This window comes from Labrus bergylta, chromosome 3 (genome assembly GCF_963930695.1).
Source record: "Labrus bergylta chromosome 3, fLabBer1.1, whole genome shotgun sequence".
Taxonomy (NCBI): domain Eukaryota; kingdom Metazoa; phylum Chordata; class Actinopteri; order Labriformes; family Labridae; genus Labrus; species Labrus bergylta.
In genome coordinates, this window is record NC_089197.1 from 34,509,810 (window position 1) to 34,531,777 (window position 21,968).

Sequence of the window (21,968 nt, forward strand, 5' to 3'; positions counted from 1 at the left end):
GTTTGTTTAGTTGTGCTTCCTTAATGATCGCAGAAACACTTACACATTACATTGATAGTACCAATTTTAATGAATTCATACTTTTTTGGTAACTTTGTTAATGTACTATTTAAATCTGAGAGTAACTCTTCTCCTAGGTTGTGAAGCTGTAATACATGTTAGAGACCTCATAGCAGCAGAGTTATATCTGGATTGGAGCCAAGTGTACGCTGAAAAGGAAATGTGACTCTGAGACTGAAGAAATGTATATGTCGGACATTTACAAGTCAAGCTGATGTCTTCTTTCTAGCCTATTGGAAGTCTAACCAGATGGAAATGAATTTGTAGGCTGTACCTTCTAACAGAATATAAGCAAGTGTAATGTCATTGTTCAGTGGTTGTGTACGGTCTTACTGTTGTGATGATGTTGTTAGTGTATGTTTTGTTTCTTCACAGAGACGTTGTCTCTGTCTCCTGCCCAGAGACTACTGATGTAAATTAGCTTATAGCTAACTCTGGTACAGCTAATTGGCTGTACACTGTCCTTGTCAAAAAAATAAAAAAATAAAAAAAAAAATAAAAAAAATAAACACTGTGAAGATGAAGCCCAGGAGCGCCCGCTGTGGGCAGCTCCGTCACTCTGACATCTCTCCGTTAGTGCATGTCCATAGGATCTTGTTTGTGCATGTGTGTGTATATTTCAGCCTATGTGTGTGTTCATGACTTACAGAGTTTAAAAACTGAAATTTCCCCTTGCGGGGATCATTAAAAGCAAAATCTTAATCTTAAATATAGATTAGAGAAACGACTTCAGACCTCCCAGCTCATGATTGTCATCATGATCACTGATCTCATTGTGCTGTAACTGGTTTATACAGCTAGGGTATCATTGAACTATTTACACGCAAGTCACTTTCCATAAGATTCTAATATGCAAATAAGAAGCATAATAAAGTTTATTTATGTAGCGCTTTTCGCAGACAAAGGTCACAATCATCAATCACAAAGGTCGCATCAAAGGTTTCAGCAAAGACATGTTTGTGGAAGCTGCCCTGAATGTAATCGAAATAAAAGTGTGTTTGTGTGTTTGAATCTGACAGACAGCAGTTACACTCTTTGTTGTCACATTTGCAGCCTCTGTCAGCCGATCCTGACGCTGACACACCTGTGTGTTGTGCAGTGCATGGGATGGATTGTGGGACTTGCGTGGGAGTAATATGGAATGAATGCTTGCACATACCAACACGGTGAGAACGCTCAGGTAGCTGCTCTGACTCTGTGTGTGTGTGTGTGTGTGCGCCTGTGTCTTCAAACTACCTAACAATGCATGCATGGAGGATTTTAAAGAGTAAGCCTTGCATGCCGCTCACACCCACAGTGTCTGACCTATTTCTGCAGGTTAAACTGACAGACGAGCACTTCCTGTACCTACCATGGGGTATTAGGGCCGCATAATAAAAAAGATTATTGAAGATTTCGAGATTAAAATCGTAATATAACGAGAATGACATTGTAAATTTACAAGAAGAATTTCGTAAGAGATGAAAGTCGTAATAATATGAGATAAAAGTCGTAAATTTATATGACCAAAGTCTCAATTTTACAGGTTTAAAGTCATATTTTTATGAGATTGAAGTCAATGTTTAACAAGTTCACAGACATAAATTAAGGAGATCAAAGTTATTTTCCTTTTCTGAGGCCAAATTTTGTTTGATTTTTTACAATTTATCTGAACACAGATGATATTGCCTCAAACTCATGTGAGGTGATTGATTCTAAAGCATTATTCATACCAAAAAATTAAGCAAATGTTTAGAAGTAATCACAGTACATATAAGCCTGCAGCATTAATCAGGAGGTTAACAGTATTATAATTTAATGTTGGTCCATAAAAATCTTTTTTGTTATTATCGCCCGGCTCACAGTCACTGATGTCTTATGACTGCATGTAGGCATTATTTTATTGATGACTCTAGGTTAAAAACCCTCCATCTAACCTTTCTTTCAGAATCTGGATCATGTCTCGTCTTTGCCGGCATTCAAATGTGCACTTGAGCTAAAGGTGGTTTAAACAAAATTTAACTTTTTAAATAGGAAAAGAAAAAAAGGAAATATGAAGAGAGGTCAGATCACTGCAAGAACATCCTCTTACAAGTGGAGGGGAATGATTGCTTTGAAACTGTGGTCTGTGTGTGTGTGTGTGTGTGTGTGTGTGTGTGTGTGTGTGTGTGTGTGTGTGTGTGTGTGTATGTGTGTGTGTGTGTGTGTGTGTGTGTGTGTGTGTGTGTGTGTGTGTGTGTGTGTGTGTGTGTGTGTGTGTGTATGTGTGTGTGTGTGTGTGTGTGTGTGTGTGTGTGTGTGTGTGTGTGCGTGTGTGCGTGTGTGTGTGTGAAGGGGGCAAAAAAAAAGTTGTGAATGGACCGGCTTTCTCCCTCCAAAGAAAAGACAACAAGCAAGCAAGCGAGAGGAGGTCTGAAAAGAAGAGAGAAAGTAAGAGAAGAGGCAGTGTGCTGCTGCGGCATGCAGCAGGAGAATGCCACAGCAGATGGTGAGTGTGCGTGTGTGTGTGTGTGTGTGTGTGTGTGTGTGTGTGTGTGTGTGTGTGTGTGTGTGTGTGTGTGTGTGTGTGTGTGTGTGTGTGTGTGTGTGTGTGTGTGTCTGTGAAACACAAAAAGCCCAAGGAAGTGGCGGATGAGTGGCATGTAAAGGCGCTAGCCACAAGACCTGTCTGTCTGACGAGCTGGACGGACTGTCTGCTGCTGTCACTCATTTAAACTGTCTCACTGCATCAGTCACTAAAGCTATCGGTCTCACTGCCACAAGTCAAATCCTCTGACTGTCTCACTTCCTTCACTCACTAATACTGCCTCTCTCACTACCTTTAGAAAGGAATCTTGTTTTGCCTCACTGCATTGGTCACTAAAGACGTTTTCACAGATGCACTCTGGATAATATCTAGATATTTACAGGAGGACTGCTCCAAATACTCTCCCGACCTAGTCGTTCACATATGCTCCTCACAGCAGGGGACTATCCCTGTCAGAGGGGAGGGGGGTCTCCCGAGGTAAGACAACAAAGCGGAAGAAGCGAACGAAGCAGTAGAGTCCACTATACGACGCTGAAAATATTTGCCTTTATATCAATGCTATGTGTGGTCCAATGGAAAGAGAGGACAACATAGTGACGAACAGAAAACACAATGCAGCCGTTTAATTACGTGATCGTAGTGGTCGCGTGCATACACTCTAGATCAGTGCTTCCCAAAGTGTGGGCCGCATCCCCCTGGTGGGCCGTGTAGGTACTGCAGGTGGGCCGTGAAAAGCCCTCTACCAAGTATAAAATACAATAATGATGATTTACCATGAGTCACCCCTTTCAGTGATTAGTAAGGCGTGTCATGACTATTCATGGACATAATGTTCAGTAAACTTTTGTGTCTATCTTGCCATAATAACATGTTTTAATGTCCAATAATTTACCCTTACTGAAAGTGATAGCTGTAGTCATAACTTTTATTTTATAACGGGCCCCGGAGTAATTTTGGATATCAAAGTGGGCTGCGGCAGTGTTAAGTTTGGGAAAGCCTGCTCTAGATGCACCGTGCAGCAGACACAGAATATAAACGTCATTCTCTTCCTATTGGCTCGAGCTGAATTCTCCAGGAAATGATGCTGTGGTGTTCTCACATCAGCCCACTCAGACTTGCTGCGGAAAATAAAATACTAGGGGTCTTGCAGGAGAAACCTCAGGTGAAGTACGAGTGAAGAATTCAGCCGTTCGGCTAGTATTTTTTCTTCAACAAGTCCGAGTTAGCTGATGGGGAAACTCAAGCACGATATCTGCAAGTGATAGTCTCCCAACTTGAGGTGCAACATGTGAACAGTCAGGTCAGGAGAATATCTGGAGCAGTCCTCCTTGAAATGATCAAGATATTTTCAGGAGTGTATAATGAAAACGGTTTTACATCACCTGTCTGTCTGCCTCGAGTCACTCATACTGCCGGTCTCAAACACGATTTACACTTTGTTATGCACCATACTTATGGTGCATAACAAAGTGCAGAGCAGATTCTTTTTCTTGGTTTTCACATTTTGTTTCTCCCCATCTATACTTTCCTTGAAACCGTCCTGATCAGAGAAGAAAAGCATGTCTATGCAGGTGAGGTGTTCACCGTCCTCACGTGGAAACACAGTGATTCAATGACTTGTCAGCAAAATACTCATGTTATAGGCTAACTATTTAGCAAGAGAGAGGAAGGTCAGAAATAAATATGGTCTGAGAGTAAAGCCAAATACAATGTGTATCTTTGTCTTGGTATTCCCATGAGGGATAAATATGTTTCTTGTATCTAGTTAACAAACACATGATACTAAGAAGACACCAGAACATCAAACACGCATACATGTTTAAGCTAACTTAGAATTCAGGAGCCTCGTATTTGTCAGCATACTGCAGATCACACAGTTTGTACAAAGTACAGTTGTGGGATTTACATCATCACACAATGAGACACATAATTCAGTAAACAGGAATCAGGGATGAAGCAGGACAGTTGAGCCAGGAAGTGTGGCGTGGCTGGCACAACAATTAGCTGGAGGCCATCTTGGTTCACCCCCAGAGGGATGTGGTGTGTGCTGAAGGTGGTCAGAAGGAAGAGGGAAGGTTAACTGTAATCCCCTGAGGACAAACTAACCACAACCTCTGTATGTTTGATAAACAGCCCCAGGGGGAGGAATAAAAAACACCCGCTAAGTGTACTCTTAAGGTGGAAATAAAAACCTGCAGAGAGCAGGTATTACAGTAACATCCTTACTCTTTCACTGCTAAACTATTAAACAAGTTGAACTTATCCTGATAAATGGCCACCAGGAAAACACACTGAATTAGTTCAGTCACAAATCTCCCTAAAAACTCCTGAAGGTTTTGGGTTAGCGGCTGAATTTTCACTCTGACTTTATGTGGAGTTTCTCCTGCCATCCCCCTAGTATGAGGGAGGAGGTGGCAAAGTTTATCCCCTGAAATCGGTGTGAAATGGATCAGTGCGATTCCCCCGACTTAAGCTGCTGCATTACGTTTTCTGTTTGCCAGCATGTTCTACCCATAGACTGTAAAAATAATGGACGGGACAAGGTCCCCGGTCTAGTGAAGCTTTTATTTGTAGAACTCCCCCTACTGACTGGCTGCAGAATAGGTCATAAACCCCACCTCCTCAGTGATAACAGACGGGATGTGGGTCAAAATGTAAAGCTAAAATACTCGTCACATATTTTTTTTCCAAACATAAACTCTGCTGTGATCATTAGTTATTATTACCTTCCCCTGTGTTCAAGTGCTCAGTTTTCTGTGAAGTTTGTTTTAAATAAGTTATTTGACGTTGAAAAACAGGATTTTATGTCATACTTGACGCTGATTGACAGCCGCCGATCTTGCGTAGCTCTCTTTGTGAATAGTAAAAGTTACGTAGTGAAGAAAAGCTGGCTTTGAGCTGGCAAAATGAGTTGTTCTGCAGTAAACTGTTCTAACCGACCTGTGGGAGCTAAGGGATCTTTGCAGTTTTTTCGGTAATTAAAAAAGTGATTTATGTGTCATTGGTTGGTTAAAGTCGTTATCTAGCTAGCTAACACATAAGCAGTCTAAGTTAGCTGAAATGTTGTAAAGCTAGGTTACTTATCCGGCATGATTTATCTTTTTATTTTATTTTATTAAATGAGCAAACCTAATAACAGACATGCTATGTTTCTTGATATTGTTATGTCGTTATTGTGATTGAAATTGTATTTAAAACCAAGAATCGTTATAAAAATCCGCTCATAGATGCGGTTCATTGACTGTACAGTTATTTTACAGCAAAAATAAATACGTCTGGTAAGGTCTCAAAAAAGTATGTAGGGTAAAAACAAAGTCACATAATTTAAATCTGGCCTGCATCATTACTAATGTGTACATGTTTACAGTCTGAGTGATAAGTGGACTATACCGAGAGGAACAGGTTTTACTTTCACCGTGCAGGCTGAAATTCATAGTACTATATACGAGGGTAGAATATTTCTCTATGTATCCAGATAAAACTAAAGGTAAGCTCTGATTTAATATAATTGTTACTGATTTAAGAGACTAACCGAAACGTGAACGCAAACATCAACAACCTGCGGTGGTGTAATGTAATATTAACCGAGCATCATGCTGCTTAAACTGATAAATGTTCTGCATTGTCTTCCACACACGACCAATTCAACAGTCACAAGTTGATCATATTGTAAATTTAATGACACTCATAGAGAAATTGTTCTAAAAATTGACAAAACCTGACAAACATTGCGGTGATTGTGACGGTGTCTGTATTTAACACCTTTGAAAGGAAGGTGTTAATGCAGGAGACCAGTGTTACACACAACAGGCTGCTGTTATGTTAGTTAGGAGGAGACATGGGCACAATAAAAGAAGACATAAAGATCACGTTTTCCCCACACATGTTAATATGTTTTAAATGTCATGCATTTATTTTTTATTTTGCTTCAATAATCGTTAACAAAGAGAAACACCATGATTGAACTACAGGCTATTGTTGCCTTTTTATAGCCAAAGAAAACTGAACATTCACAGCCTCTGTATTCAAAAGAATTTCAACATTGACATTTATGTCGTCCTATTTCCCTCTTCTCACCAACATTTTATTTTAAACTGGGGATTTCCTTTTCCTCAGGTCGTGCCTCTCTCCCCCAGCTTGCCCCCTCCGGTGCGTTCCTCTCCATAATGCGCTCATCTCTTCCCTCTAAAGCTGCTGCTACTCTGTAGGACGCTTTGATTGGGGCACCTCACCAATGAAATACTATTTTATATTTTATAAGCAGTTTGCCACCACACTGTACCTTTACTCTCCAAAGGCATATGAGTATGTGCGTGACAACTTTAACAAAGCTTTACCACACAGTCACACCATCCACACAGCTGATCCAGGATTTACTGTAGCATCTTTTACAGCACTAAAAGGTCATGTACAGGCAAACAGAGAGAAGGGAAAAGAAACAATCTGTGCTCTCAAATAACAAAGCAGTCTCAAATCTTTTTGAGGAATTACAGCTAAATTGTTTTACTTTGCATACAGTACATCCTCTGATAAATACAGTGAAGTACTTTGATTGTATTTCTGTGGTGTTCCTGTAGGTGACCATGATGTAGCCAGACTGAAGCAGCAGGTTGTGAAGGTGGACGCCATCATCTTGTCTTTGCAGTGTTGATTCTGAAGAGAACGCCTTCACATAGGACTTGAAGGTCTCTCATATGATTGGACCGTGTTATTGTAACCGCTATCAGCATCAAAGTAATTTTAGTAACAATTTATAATCTTTCTTAAAATGTAAGGAAGACTAGCAGAAGATTTTAACAGCCTCTATGGTTCTGCAAGAAGTTCATGTTTAAATTGTTCTTCTTTCTGTCTTCAAGGAAATCAATGCCCAAAGGAAACAGCAGTCCAGACTCTGATTCCAGCTCCGGTGAGGTTCTGCACACAAATTGGCTGTCTGATTATATGAGAATATTTAAGATTAGTTTAATTTATCAGGCTGGCCCATGTGATGACAGTTTAAAATAATCTTCAATAGAAAATGGCAGGAACACTTTTGTCTTGAAACATAAATTCATAAAGCTGATCATATTATTGAATTCATCATGTCTTTCATATTTTGTTTTTTCTCATAAATAGTTATCCTGTCATAAAAACAAACTTTAGAACCTGAAGTTTAGCAGAACCTGAGGACAGATCTGATTTCAGGTCTGAGGCATAAACATCACAGTAAAATTCATTATACTTTACATTCAACTCTGTGATTGTTTTTCTTTATTACAGAAGATGCTCTCAGATTCAGATCCATCAGCAACCCCTGACAACATGGAGGACTCGTCCCGAGTGTTTCCTGTCCTCTCTCGATGGTCTTCTTCTCTTCAGTTATTAACTCTTGAAAACAGCAGCACATCATGCCAGACTGTTTGACAAGTCTGTGATTGAATAAATTGAAATGGAATCTCATACGTATCTTGCTATGCTTATTAGCTTTAAGTGTTTAATATTAAATAAGTTTGAAGGCCATTTATCTCAGACGAGACCAGCTGAGCTCGTCTGTTAGCTTTGCTGTTGTCTTAGCTGTTGTTGGTCAAGAAGAAATGAATGTCAGTTCAAGGCCTTTTCAAATGTGAGTTATAAACTTAACTGCTAAATTATTTTACTGTGACCAACACTTTGTCATGCTCCAGTTAATCAGAGACAGTCAATTCAGATTTTTAAAAGGTTTATTTAAACATTTTATGAAAATAAATCTTCAATAAAACAACCCCTGGCTTCATTAACCATGTGGAAAATAAGTAAGGGAGACCATCAGGTCCAATTGCTGGGACATAGGAGAAAGTATAAAAAATAATTTAACAAAGAAATCCAAACAAAAATCAAATAAAGTAAAGAGATCCTGGATGATTGTTTGACTTTTAAAATATGATGGAAAAGCAAATCCAACACAACCCTCCAGCATCTGGCCTTTCAAACACAGGGCAACATCATGTAAAGAAAAATAAATTAAATATTGACCTGGATCTCTGTGTTTTATCTGAGGATGACTATGGTAGCCTTCTCACTGTTCACTGTCACAAAGCACCAGACTCTGTCCACCTTCTTTAGTTGTGCAGACGTCGATCAGCTCCTCTGGGTGATGGCAGAGAGGACTCTTCATCTGGGAGAGCTGCTGGTGTAAGGTCATTTCTACCACAGTGGATGAGCAGGGCATCTGGCACAGGTGAAAAAAGGAGGAGGTTCCTTCAAGCTAAGCGACCCCAGCCTGACCTCTGTAACAGGTGTGCAGATGAAGGTTGAAATGAGTCATTTTTAGGTTCTGTTGATTGTAAAATGGAAAAGAAAACATTACCTTTCTATTCAACATTTAGCTGGTGTATGACTCAGTGTGAATTTTATTTTAGAAGACTGTATTGTTAACAATAGCTTGTTTTGACAATCCTCTTTATGAAACTTCAAAACAATCACAGGATATAAACTTTTAACAGATGATTTTAACTTACACTTCACCTCTGTGGAAGATGTCAGACCCGCTGCTTTTATCTCTTCTTTGCCTAAATGAAGATACAAAAAACAATTGATTTACTGTTCACTTAAATATATTAGAAAAGCAGACATGAATCACATTGCATCAGTTTCTAACAGAATACAACATATCTTACCACCTGTAGCATACGGTCTGTGGTGCTAACCTAGCTTAAATATAGCTTAAATATAGAACGATTTTGTTAAAAGAGAGGACCCAGCAGCCCACGTATTTTCAATAATGATCAAAATAAATGATCAATGAAATTTTTAAAACACAGTGTGTTTAAATATTAGACTTTGAATACGGCGGTTTGTTGTACTTACACATTTCTTCATCGTAGACCGGCAGAGCGCTTTCGGCGTAGCTGGGCTGCGTAAGTCATCAGGGCAGTACGCTAAGTGGGCGGGGCATGTTACCAGGGCTCCTGCCCCCGGACCCTACTGCGCAGACTCTGGCTCCAAATGACGTCAAAATCGCAAGATGGAAGCGCCCGTAAGGGGCGTATTTTGGCTTCAAGAACGTTGAGTGGGAACAGCTACAGTGAGCGCCCACTGGTTCTACCCCGCTCTTTTGTTGAACTACACATAGCATTGATATAAAGGCAAGAATTGTCTTTATTCTCGTTTAGCGGACTCTTTGAACAACCAGATCTGGAGGATGTCAGGGTCGGTCCTCCTGAAATTCTCTAGACATTTTCAGGAGTTCATCTGTGAAAATGGTTTATGTCAAATAGGGATACAAACTCTGTAAAAGATTACATTTAAATCAACTGTGAAGATGAAAAGTAAAATTAGGGATATCTCTGATCTCTCTGCCTATAACTCAAAAAGAAAAATCCAAGTGTGCAACAACTGCATTCATATTGATTTGTGACAACTCTGCCATAATTCATTATGTTGTCATCATAGAAAACGTTCCTAAGTATTTTATATTAGTTTAATCTGAAACAATCTGTCAGCTCCTCATGCTCTTCATTCTCCACTTAAAGGAAGAATATTCAACTTTTTAATCCAGCGAGTTGTTGCTGGTGTTCAAGGGCAACCTTGAGCACCAGCATGAAACCAAAACAACTCGCGCTGCATTGTTGTGTTAGCATGCTAATGCTAGCGATCTTTATTATGCTCGTATCTTCACACTGCATGTAAATTTACCTGAAATGAGCGTGATCTAGAAACACAGTTAAGCAGTGAGTACAGTATGTTATTCTTCTTTTCTCTAGTCCCTCAGTTAAACAACTTTTATACACGAGGTGATGAGCCGGATCACCATGTAAACACGCTGTAGATACGGCTCGGAAAGCTTCACAGACAGTGGGACTCGGGTGTTACACCCATTGTAGACAGTCATGACTCACAGAGTTATTTTCAGAGGATATACTTGATTTCTGCATATTCAGCCTTTAACCATGGTGTTTTTTGGGCATTTGATGGGATCTTTACATTCTTGCATCTTCACTTAATCCTCACTGCTTTGACTGTCCCTGGATCCTGGATGCAATTTTTAAAGGTTGGACTAAATAAAATACTTTTGAAAAACATATCAGACTTATATCCATAAGTCAGTCACTGTCTCATCTTGTTGGTCTCAGTCCTGTAACATGTCTGTATGTGGACACACACACACACACACACAAACACACACACACACACACACACACACACACACACACACACACACACACACACGTGCGCTATGTTTCCTGGATTACATATCATGTCCTTCTTGGGTGGCAGACCCTCCTACATAACAGCTGCTCGTGTTTGCCTCCAACAGAGCTGGTGGGCGAATCAGCAAAACAACTTATGAGCTATGCTAGACAAAAAACTGTTGATGCACAATGTTAGTGTGCGACTACAGCTGACACACCGGCTGTCCAACCAAAGTCTGAGTCTACTGATGAAACTTAAAACTTCTGAAGTTCCCTCTACACCTGACCGGCACTTCAGCAAAACCACAACGATTGTCACAGCAACTTGAAACACATTTGCTGTGGTTGTTCCGCATGGTCACATCACACCAACACTTCTGATGACACTGGACTTGATGCTATAGCATATAGCTAACTACAACAGCCTGTTAGCTTTTACATGAAGCTAAAACATATTTTTCTGTCTCAATCAATAACAGCTTTTGGGTGTTGCAATTGATGTTAACCTGCAGGTATGTGGTAGCCTCTGACCACCACAGTGTTACAAATATGTTACAAATGTGAAAGGCTTGACTTGTCATAGTTGTCATAATCTGCATTGTCCCACATTAGCAGGATACAAGCTACCATTGCTGCACAGAGCACTAGAAGAGGTCAAAAACACATCTTTACATTCATACATGAGGAGGTTTACTTTCCTATTTATCCCTCTGATCATCTACGCCCTATAGGAATGAGCCTCGCATTATGTCTGTAGAGAAATAATGCAGAAGATAAATGTGTGGGCAGGATCCGTATATGTGAGGGTATAGTCCCCACAGTCATACATTTTGCATGGACGTCCACATAGGGGCTGAGGAGGAAATGAGTGGATGATGAGATTTGATGCAGGGGAACCCTTGCGGCGAGGCAGATGCTTACAGTATAATTCTGGCTTTGTGCTCTAAGTGAATAAGACAGTTTTTATTGATCTTATTCATATTCATGTCAGTGTTAGGCTGAGGTGAGGTAGGACGTTCCAGGACACTGAACCGTGCACAGTTCAACATGTTTCTCTCCTGCTGGACTTTCCTGCTGCTTCCAGCTAAGTGAGGCTAACCAGTTCTCAGTGTGATGACGTGTTAGATAGGATCATTACCAGGATTTCTATGATGGACACAAACTATCAGTGTTCAGGTTCAGTTGTGGAGCTCGTTTCTCTTACACTGCCATAGCAACACCAAATAATTCATATCAGTTTATTCATATAGTATTGAAGCAAAACAAGGAACGCTAAAGTTACTTTCCAAATGTACTTTTATAATGCAGTAACTCAGTTAGTAACTCGCTGTAGGTTTGTAACTAATTTTGAGTCTACTGTTCATCATCGGGTTATTAAAACCAAGCGATGGGTGTCGTCATATTGAAAATGCTGCCTCAACTTTCCCACAACCAAGAAACAGACAGAGGTGGAGCTCAGGCGGCCTTCAGCCTCCTGACAAACAACTACAACAGACCATCCTGACAGTCAACTCAGCCGTGCCTCAGCCTTAATAAATTCAAAACAGATGTGTTTTTTTTTTTAATCAACCAGCTTTTACCAATATAAAAATGAGATAATATACCAAAATTGTTTTGCTACAAACATGTTTATTTCTGCTGTCAAAATGTTTACTTTCTATATGAGTGTTAATGGTTTTTCCTTGGCTTTAAAAGTGGACACTTGACAAACTGCAGTTTTTTTGCACTGCCACATTGGCTGGAAGATGTTTCCTGGTCAAACCCAGGAGGCGTGTCCAGAGGAGTGGCTTGGGCCTCCTTGAAATCTGATTGGCCACCCCAAAATCCTTAACTATGATTGGCTTTTTGCCTTGTCAAAGGCTTATGTTTAAATGATGTATTTGGGCAGCGTTGGAACATGGCTGGTAGTAGTTTTCTTTTGTTTGAAAAAGAAAACTAAAAGAATATTGATTAAGTATTTAGATATTGATTCCGGACTAGTATTAAAATAATTAAGCTAAGACGATTGATAAGAATATGTTGCCCCTCTCTTACACTAAAAAGTAGATATCAATCTTTATTTGTATAGCGTCAACTCATAACAAGTGTTATCTCGAGACTCTTTACAAAAAGCAGGTAAAAGACCTTACTTATTGTTATGTTACAAAAAGCAGGTAAAAGACCTTACTTATTGTTATGTTACAAAAAGCAGGTAAAAGACCTTACTTATTGTTATGTTACAAAAAGCAGGTAAAAGACCTTACTCATTGTTATGTTACAAAAAGCAGGTAAAATACCTTACTTATTGCTTTATTACAAAGACCCAGCTTAATCCATCATGAGCACTTTAGCAAAGCAGCAAAAGTTAAAGTGGTAAGAAAAAAAAGATATGATAAGTGGAGATACCAGTCTTTTGTGTGCACACAAACTTTATGTGACCCTTACATAAGTCACCACCCCACTTATCTTGTGTTTCCACCCCACTCAAAAAAGTCTAGACACGCCCCTGGTCAAGCCGAGTGAGAGTCATATTTAAAAATCAAAAGATAATACATTAGGTTGAAAATTAAAACATCAAATCAAATAAAAATGAATCGTGCTTTTTGTGTGGGAATATAAAGTAGCAGCACGTTAGGGTTAACAAAGAGAGCTGGAGGTTTTGTGTTTGTCCTACCTCCTTGTAGAGCTCCCTTATGCTGTAAATAAACCTAATTGAAAGGCCATCAGGTGTGTCATTACGGCTCTATAACTTCATGCTTGTACATCTGTGTCTAAATAAACAGAGAGCTAATTTCCACATCCTTCCCACACTAATACGACTGGAATGTCAACAGAGTCTTTCTCTCAGTCTGTACTCTTTGCTCCCTCAGATCATGTTTCTGCAGGAATCACTTTGAAACCTCCATGTTCAATACAGAGGTCATACGTTTCATTACTCTGTTTTTTACATTGGGATATGTTGGTGTACAAAAAGACTTCTCATATTGCAGAACTGCAATGAATAAGTCACTGTGAAGAAAAAGAAAACAGAAACAAGAAACATTTCAGAACATAATCATGCTCACACAGGATCATGATGTGGTCATTCAGATTGTCAGAGTGAGGGGCTGCACACGACTGAGCACCCGAGCAGTTCAGGGTTTATTGCCTTGCTCAAGTGCACCTCAGGGAAAGTGAACTGGTACCTCTCAAGAAACCAGTCTCAGTGTGGTAAGTCCCATTATGGCTTACAATGGGAATTGAACAATCGACCATCGGGGTTCCAACACAAGGGTCTACACGGACTGAGCTACCACCTCCATGACCATTTAAACACCCTAAAACTGCACCTTAATGTCTGCATGAACCTTTTAAATGCATCATAAATAAATAAAATACATTGAATGCTATGTCTTCTATCCATGTTGTCAATATTGGTTTTTTTTTTGATTACGATGGTTAAATTAAAAAACGTCATTATCTTCTGTCACATCACATGATGTGAAGAACATGGGACTAATACGATGCAATCCTGTTTAAATTCATCTTAAACTAAAACAACAGAAGTATTTATTTCAAAATGTTTGTGTTGTTTAGACTTTCGGGATATGAAATATTTATGGATAGGCCAACTCAAAGAAATGACATCACAATCAACTACAATAACCAATAAGCTGTCAGTGGTAATGTGTTAATCGCGATTCTGGTTAACGTCAGAAACGCATTCAGTTTTGAAATTACATTGATCACGTGCTATTTTGTCCCTTTAGGCACACCGTAGCTAAGCCACCATGCTGACAGCAGCGTCTCCCTGCAGGCACAGAGATGGAAAAGACACTGCGCCTTTAAATGTCTCATTTCACTTTGTCAAAACTCCTGGAAGACTCAGTCGACGAGTCAAAAATATTAACCTCATGACATCAAACATTTCCTTTTTTTCTACCGTCCTCTTTTTTTTTTGTTTACAGTCACTTCACGGTCCACATCAAGTTCCTTTTTTTCTGTGGTGAAGTTGATGTTGTAACCTGGTCCACCACAAAATTAAAATAAGGTTTGTATCCAAACAGAAAGTAAAGTGCCCTTAACCAAAGACAGTACAAAATAAAAGCACAAGATTTTTTTTTTTAAAATGACTGTAATGGAATTTAAAACATGTGACTAAAAATATAATAAATGGCTTTTAACATCTGAAATCCAGTTCAATCACGATTAAACACACAATATGTAAATTATGCCGCCAGGGGGTCTCAAAAGAGGATGTCGAGGCTGGTGGGGAATCATGGGAGTGATTCTCTCTGCTACTCCAATCAAGGATTGTTTTGTTTTGTTCAAATTTTCTGTTTCCATTTGCTGACTCACATAACTCTTTAGCTGAGGTTACAGATTCAAAGATACAGAGCATTTAATGAGATTCTAAGAAAAGCTATGACAAGAACCAAAAAGAGTTTGTTCCTGTCTAAAGCTGATTTCTTAGGGACCAAATGCCAAGTGTCATATACATGATTTAATATGAACTTCAAAAGCTAGATGTAGTGTTTACAATGTTTAATTAACAGACAGAATATCTGGAAATCCCTGAAGATGTAGGTAAATAATGCTGACTGTCATTCATGTATGCTTCTAAATGCTATATGGATTTATCCTCAAAGAGATTTAAAGGCCCGACTGTCACAAGAAAACTTGGTCAGAGAGGCAAACATCTGCCAGCTTCCATCATCCAAATATTTACCCACATGTCACCTCAGGCCCGCTCAAGGAATAGGAGTGGAAAAACCAAAAGTGGCAAAACACAAAGCAGCAGCGTGCCTTCTTTCTGAGGGGTGGAGTGTGTGGTGGTGTGTGTGTGTGTGGGCATGCCTTGATGTTGACTGAGAAAATGTCTGAACTCACACACAGAGCAATTTGTGGTGGGCTTGTAGAGAACGAGAGGAAAAAAGAAACAGAAGCTACATTTGGGGAGAAAAGGAGACTGCGGAGAAGTGGCACAAGTCATTTCAGACCAAAACCACATCTGTGTAAGTTCAGGTGACAGCGCCTCCTAGTGACAGATGTGACAGGAGCAGAGGAGGAGACTAAGTCTGCGTTCACTTCCCTAGTCTATCCAAGAGTGAACAATACTGCATATATGTCCATCGTGCCAAGTGTTTATTATTGTTACCATGACAACGTTAGTCATTCTTCCCTTGTTCAAACCTGCTCCCTTTATTATTCTGTTTGTATCTGGGGTTAAAATAAGTAGGCTAATATGTACAAATACAATTTCTCCTGCAGATGTCTTCAGCCTGCATGAGAGAAACAGGCTGTAATGGCGTTCTCCAAAATGACTTAAAAAATATCTAATTTCACTTGAAGCCTTTGGCTCGATCTTAAAAGACAAAATACGCAAGACCATTGGACAGTGCCTGTGTTTCTGAATTTGTAATCTGTCTTCAATACTCTGCACTTTATCTGTCATTTTTGCACATTGTAATCGTTGTTTTCTCTCAACTCATTGTTCGTAAACTGTTTCTTAATCATGTCATATTTATAATGACGTGTGCTGCTGCCCTCTTGGCCAGGTCACAATGGGTTAATTACCTGGTTAAATAAAGGTTAAATGAAATCAGTTAATAGACCATGCCCACAGAAGTGGCTCAAGGATTATTACACAGTCTTGCCTTAGAAAAACTTACTATGGTAATTAGGGGAGAGCATTCTAAGATTAAGAAGATATGGGGTTACTCTATGGAATTTATAGAAGGGGAAAAGTATGTAGACGCCTGTTTGCCTTGATTAATATCATTTATATGTGTTTTTCTTTCTTTCCTCATTATATTTGTTGTCCTTGAGAAATCTAACTTGAATTTCAAAATAGTTATTTATGCATTGCCTTGTCAAAGCCTGGTATTGTACCTTGTCGTGAATGTTCTAGAGTTCATCTTAATTGTTGGTTTGTCTGTATATCTGCATATAGTTTTTGTTATGTTAAAAGTGTAATATTGAAAATCTCAATAAACACACTTGTTTAAAAAATAAAGGTTAAGTAAATAATCCTTTATTGATCAGAGTGTGTATACTAAAGCCACATTCATTTTATTATCACTGCCAGAGGACCAAATTGTTACGATACGATGTTCCATGTGTATGACAGCAGCCACTACCATCAGTGTGTGAATATGTAGGTGTGACGTGCAGTGTAAAAGCGCTCTGAGTAGTCAGAATACTAGACAGTGCTATACAAGTCCATTTACCAAAGCGCTGCCAAACATTTAGCTGCTTCCTAGAATCAATAAATAAAGACATTAGAAAAACATGTAAACAGAAAGGCACCTACCATTCAAAACAACAGAACATTTATTGCACATTACCCATAATGCAAGATGACAAAGGTAAAAGAATATAATAAGTTACAAATTGTAGAAGCATTACAAATACTGATAATTTAATGAAATGAACAAATATATAGCTCTTATCAGAATTGATTATAACATTTGTTTGTTTAAACCAAATGCAAATTGTAATGTTCAATTCATTGAGCTTAAAAGAGAATTAAAGCCAGTTTTATTGTTTTTAATGCAACGAACAGAGTATTTTACTACTATTGTACTACTTGTGAATTAACAGTGCATAGAAGACTATTACAGAAACAATTCCAGCAAATTATATCTCCTGATTTCATGCAAATAACAAAACACCAGTTATCAAAGATTATTCTAGAAACAGTTCTATTTTACACGTTGTCATGCGTTTGGTCTGAGTGCATTGTTTCCACATTGAAATCCTCCATGGTACGATTTATGGATCTGTGAAATTCACAATGAACGAGGAGGGGGGGCTGCATGTGGCCCCCGGGTTGCCAGTTGTCCATCCCTGGTGTAGACTGTACTGTGTTTTCCTGGTCATTGTGCAACAGGACAGCAGGCACCATCCAGCTGTTCTCCGTGCATGTATTACTGCAGCCTACAGATCTGTCACAGTGAGTCAGTGTCAGTTCTGGTCAGAGGACTAGAAAGCACATGTTTCTCTATCACTCACTTACTGGTGGAGGTGGAGGGACAAACAGTTATAATCCAGATCAGGAGGTAGATGCTCCTAAAATCACTAAAGGGTTAATGTTTTAGAAACATCATAAACTTTTCCTTTTCAAGCACCTTTAACTTTTCTGTTGATTCGGTGGTTAGACAGCAGAGATAAGTGTCATAAGTTGCATCACCCGAGGCTGCTTTGTTTCTCATATTTCCATCAGCTTTGCATGATTTGCATAATATTTGCATGGCGACCCTCAGCTGGCCCCGGCTGCATGCTACAGTTGTGCGTGGGGGGAAAGCCCACTGACTGTTAGTCATTACACAACCAGGAAGCAGCAGCAGCAGCTGGACGAGAGCCTCCAGCTACAGGGGAGGGAAACCAAAGCACGGAGGTTTATCAGCAGGCAGCTCAACTGAAGCCGACAGCTGGAAGAATCCTCCCTCCCCTCTGTGCTCCATCCAGTACACTTCACACAGTGTTTCATCTGATCTGGAGACAAGACGCGACAGACTAAAGTTTCCTAGATGTGATGTGTTCAGATTAAGAGGTCAGTTATTGGACAGTATATGTTGCAATAATTTTGGAAGAAATATTGCTTCCCTCATAATATAAGTGATCTGAACCCCAAGAACATTGAAATAGAAATAGTCTGACAGCAAGTTAGCAATTTTTATTATTTTGATGTAATTCCTCTGAGTATTTTAAATGCTTGGCAGCCCTAAAACCTTAAAGGCTTTCTATGTGATTTTTCACACTTAAATGTAATATAAATCAAGTATATCCTCTGAAAATAACTCTGTGAGTCATGACTGTCTACAATGGGTGTAACACCCGAGTCTCACTGTCTGTGATGTTTTCAGAGTTTTCAGAGTCCTATCTTCAGTTTGTTTACATCGCCTGGACGGTCGGCTGACTCCTCCCCTCGAGTATAAAAGTTGTTTAATTGAGGGACTAGAGAAAAGAAGAATAACATACTGTACTCACTGCTTAACTGTGTTTCTAGATCACGCTCATTTCAGGTAAATCTACATGCAGTGTGAAGATACGAGCATAATAAAGATCGCTAGCATTAGCATGCTAACACAACAATGCACCCAGAGTTGTTTTGGTTTCATGCTGGTGCTCCACGGCGACATCTGCTGGATCAAATAAATCACATATAAAGCCTTAAAGCGTTATGTAAGTTGATAAACCTTTATAAGTGATTAAAAGAATAGAATATTTGCCAAAGAATAAAAAATTACAAAATGATGCCATGTTGTGCTTTCACACTTGCTCAAACCTCTGTGTCACTGTTAGCTGCATGTGGGAAGGAAAACAGCATATTTTTCTCACTCTGACTTTTTCCTGTCAGCCCCCTGAGTGACTGTCCTGCATGAAGTCAGGGTGAGCTGATGTGCACGCGAGGAAACGGCTTCATTATGTTTTTTTGTTCACCAAAATATTCTCCTCTGGTCTTGAGCTGATATTATCATAATGTCAATATATACAAATCGCATTGCAATAAAGGCAAAAAAATTGTCATTCTTGTGTTGTATAGCGGCCTCTGCTGCATTGTCCTCCACTTCTGCATTGTTCTTTTGATGTCATATCTTGCCTCCTGAAGACCCCTCCCCCATTGCTATTTGAAATGATGCTTGAAATGGCTATATACACATTGTTTAGTTTTGTGAAACTTTCATATTTATCAGCAGTGTGAAGTGTGAAGGTGTATTGATTATCTGCATTTTCAGATTTGCACACCCTGCCTACATTGGAGCTTACGTTTATTCTTCATTAATGTCAAAGGTGTATCTTCAAATGTAACACATCCCTAAAATCTGCTACACCTCATGTTTACATCAGTTGAGATTCTAAGATAGCTGCTCCGGTTTCTTTTGCTTTTTACACACACACAGTATTTGGTGTAGCATGCTAACTATGTCATGTCACAAAGAATGTGATCCTATCAGCAGCAGCTTCAGGATGTGACCAAATCCAGACAAACAGTAAAGTCTAAACTCCAGCATTAACCTGCTGACCCAAACTGAAGCAGATAAAAGCAAAAAAGGAGACAATGCAGACACACATGGCGTAACACATGCATCTCTGCGTGTAATAAGATAGCATTCATTTTTCTTCGGCTGTGCAGTGTGGGAAAAAAAAACGACAAGGAATGTGCTAGCACTTCCCACAGAGCATTCTGTCACCGCCACAGCTTGTTAGCTGCTTTATTCCTGCCCATACAGGCACATTAGAGGGCTCAGCCTACTAAACTTTAACTCCAGCATGTGGGAAAGGTTAGCTTAGAAAGCTGCCGGGGCCAAACACGGCGTCAGTCAAACAGGTTCAGGACAGTTTTGGATGACAAACGCAGGCTGGATTTACAAGACAGTTTCCCTAAACAAAGACACTTTTAACAGAGTGATAAGGCACTCCTCAGAGAGTTTACAGCTCAGACAGCATAGCTCACTGTCAGTGCTGGAATGCTTTTCATACACATTTCAACGGCATCAGTCCCTTCAACACACTTCTAATCTTTAAAAGGCAGAGTGAAGAAACCTGAAAGTGATGCTCCTCCTTTCTTCTTCTCTTAATGTTGACAATGAAGCACTCGCCTCATGCAGCCTTAAGTTGGTCGAGGTTTGTAGGTTCATGAAGAACCCTGGCTGCTATCAGTCGTAACAGATCGTAGCTGAACAGTGGCCACTGTGGCTAAAAGTTGGAATAACCTCAACAATCAAGGAAGTAAATGTGGTCATTCTTAAAAATATACTGTAGTTGAAATGAATAACAGGTTAGGAATTTCTGCAGTTGATTTCTTCGGCCTGCAGCAGTGAAAGAGGCTGTAATGGCTGAAATGTGATTAAATAACAGATCAAAGTACGTCCACAATAAAATCAGAGCAGTTATTACTTCTCTCATCACACATCGTGATACACACAATTATTAGAATGATTAAAAAATGTCCAACATCTTTACAAATAGTACAATAGTGTTTGTAATATTTAGCCTTCCGAAGTCGCAGCATGCTAAAGTGCTGAGCGTGTTAATATTTGTTCATTAAGCAAGTTGACTGTATTTTTGGTTTTAAGACCTCTGTGTTTGATGATCCTTCATGATGTTGTTGCCTAAAAATTTAAATATTCCTTTAGTCGTAATGTATAATCAATCTATCATCTCAATGATTATCTCACCTCAATGAAAGTACTTATCATGGTTTATCCCATCACTATAACTACCAAACTAAGGTCTTAGTGAGTACATCTTCAAAACCTTGAAAAATAAACTTTTTTAAACATGACACAAAAAGACAAACAGCTCTACAAAGACACTTTTTTAAAAAGCATCTAACTGTGATTGTAATTGTAATTGAAAGGTAAAAACAGCACATTCCCGAAGGATGGCCAATGTTTTGGTATTTCTGGGAGGCGAAGCGGGATTTGCAGTTATCGAGGTAACTTCAGGGTTAACTCCAAGTTTTCAGTACTCCAAAGGTAGTTCACTTCTTACCAGGGAAGATCACCATGGTGCCTGAACACCTAAAGGCCCTAACACACCAAGGAGATTGACGGCCGTCGGTCCTCATTGGACCAACAGTGAGTGGTTGTCGCCCAAGTTTTTTGGTGTCGCCCTTGTGTTTGTTTGTCCAGCCTGCCTTTTTTCGGCCGATTTGACATATGGAATCTGCGTCGGACAGGTTGGTGAGAGTAATCGCTCTGATTGGAGGTTTAATTTCTCTCCAGCTCTCGACACAGGTTAAATAAAGCCCCTTGAGCATGCCACTGTAGCATCCATGCTTTCACCCATTAGTGCGGTTTCTCCTTATTTGTCTCCTCCGCCTCTTTTTTTCTTTTTCCACTATTAGACCAAGGGCTGACAACGCCAGCGCCATTTTCAACTTTTTATCAGACATTATTCTCGATTAGAAGCACCTATATTACGAGTGGTGAACAAACGCAGTGTGAAAACAGTCTTCTCGTATCATACCAACGGACTATACTGCCGCCTACTGGCATGGAGAGTTATTTCCTCTCACACATGCGCAGAACGTACGTGGTGGTTGGCCGTCGGCTGTAGTCTTTGTGATGTTTTCAAGTGCAACTTTTTGGCCAAAACAAAGGTGTCGTGAGGCGACGCCACAGTCGGTCTCAACCTGCTCCTGAGCGGGCTTTGTATGTGATAAGAAATCATCCTGTGAACTTCCTTTTCCATGCACTGCATCGTTTACAGTCCTATTAGAATCTTGAGAACAACTGTGTGTTCAGATCAAAAGTTAAACAAAATGTGCACCTCTAGATATGTCT

The 21,968-nt window shown here is 39.6% G+C and overlaps 2 long non-coding RNA genes across 2 annotated transcripts; one reads left to right on the forward strand and one right to left on the reverse strand.

Moving 5' to 3' along the window:
• The first annotated feature begins 2,385 nt into the window (after positions 1 to 2,385).
• Positions 2,386 to 7,993, forward strand: LOC136178509 (uncharacterized). Its single transcript, XR_010665912.1, has 4 exons — positions 2,386 to 2,527; positions 7,144 to 7,251; positions 7,423 to 7,472; positions 7,826 to 7,993. It is a non-coding gene; the product is annotated as an uncharacterized lncRNA (long non-coding RNA).
• Positions 7,994 to 8,480: 487 nt separating this feature from the next.
• On the reverse strand, positions 8,481 to 9,620 carry LOC136178510 (uncharacterized). Its single transcript, XR_010665913.1, has 3 exons — positions 9,392 to 9,620; positions 9,043 to 9,093; positions 8,481 to 8,858 (listed from the first exon to the last, which is right to left on the reverse strand). It is a non-coding gene; the product is annotated as an uncharacterized lncRNA (long non-coding RNA).
• Positions 9,621 to 21,968: the final 12,348 nt, after the last annotated feature.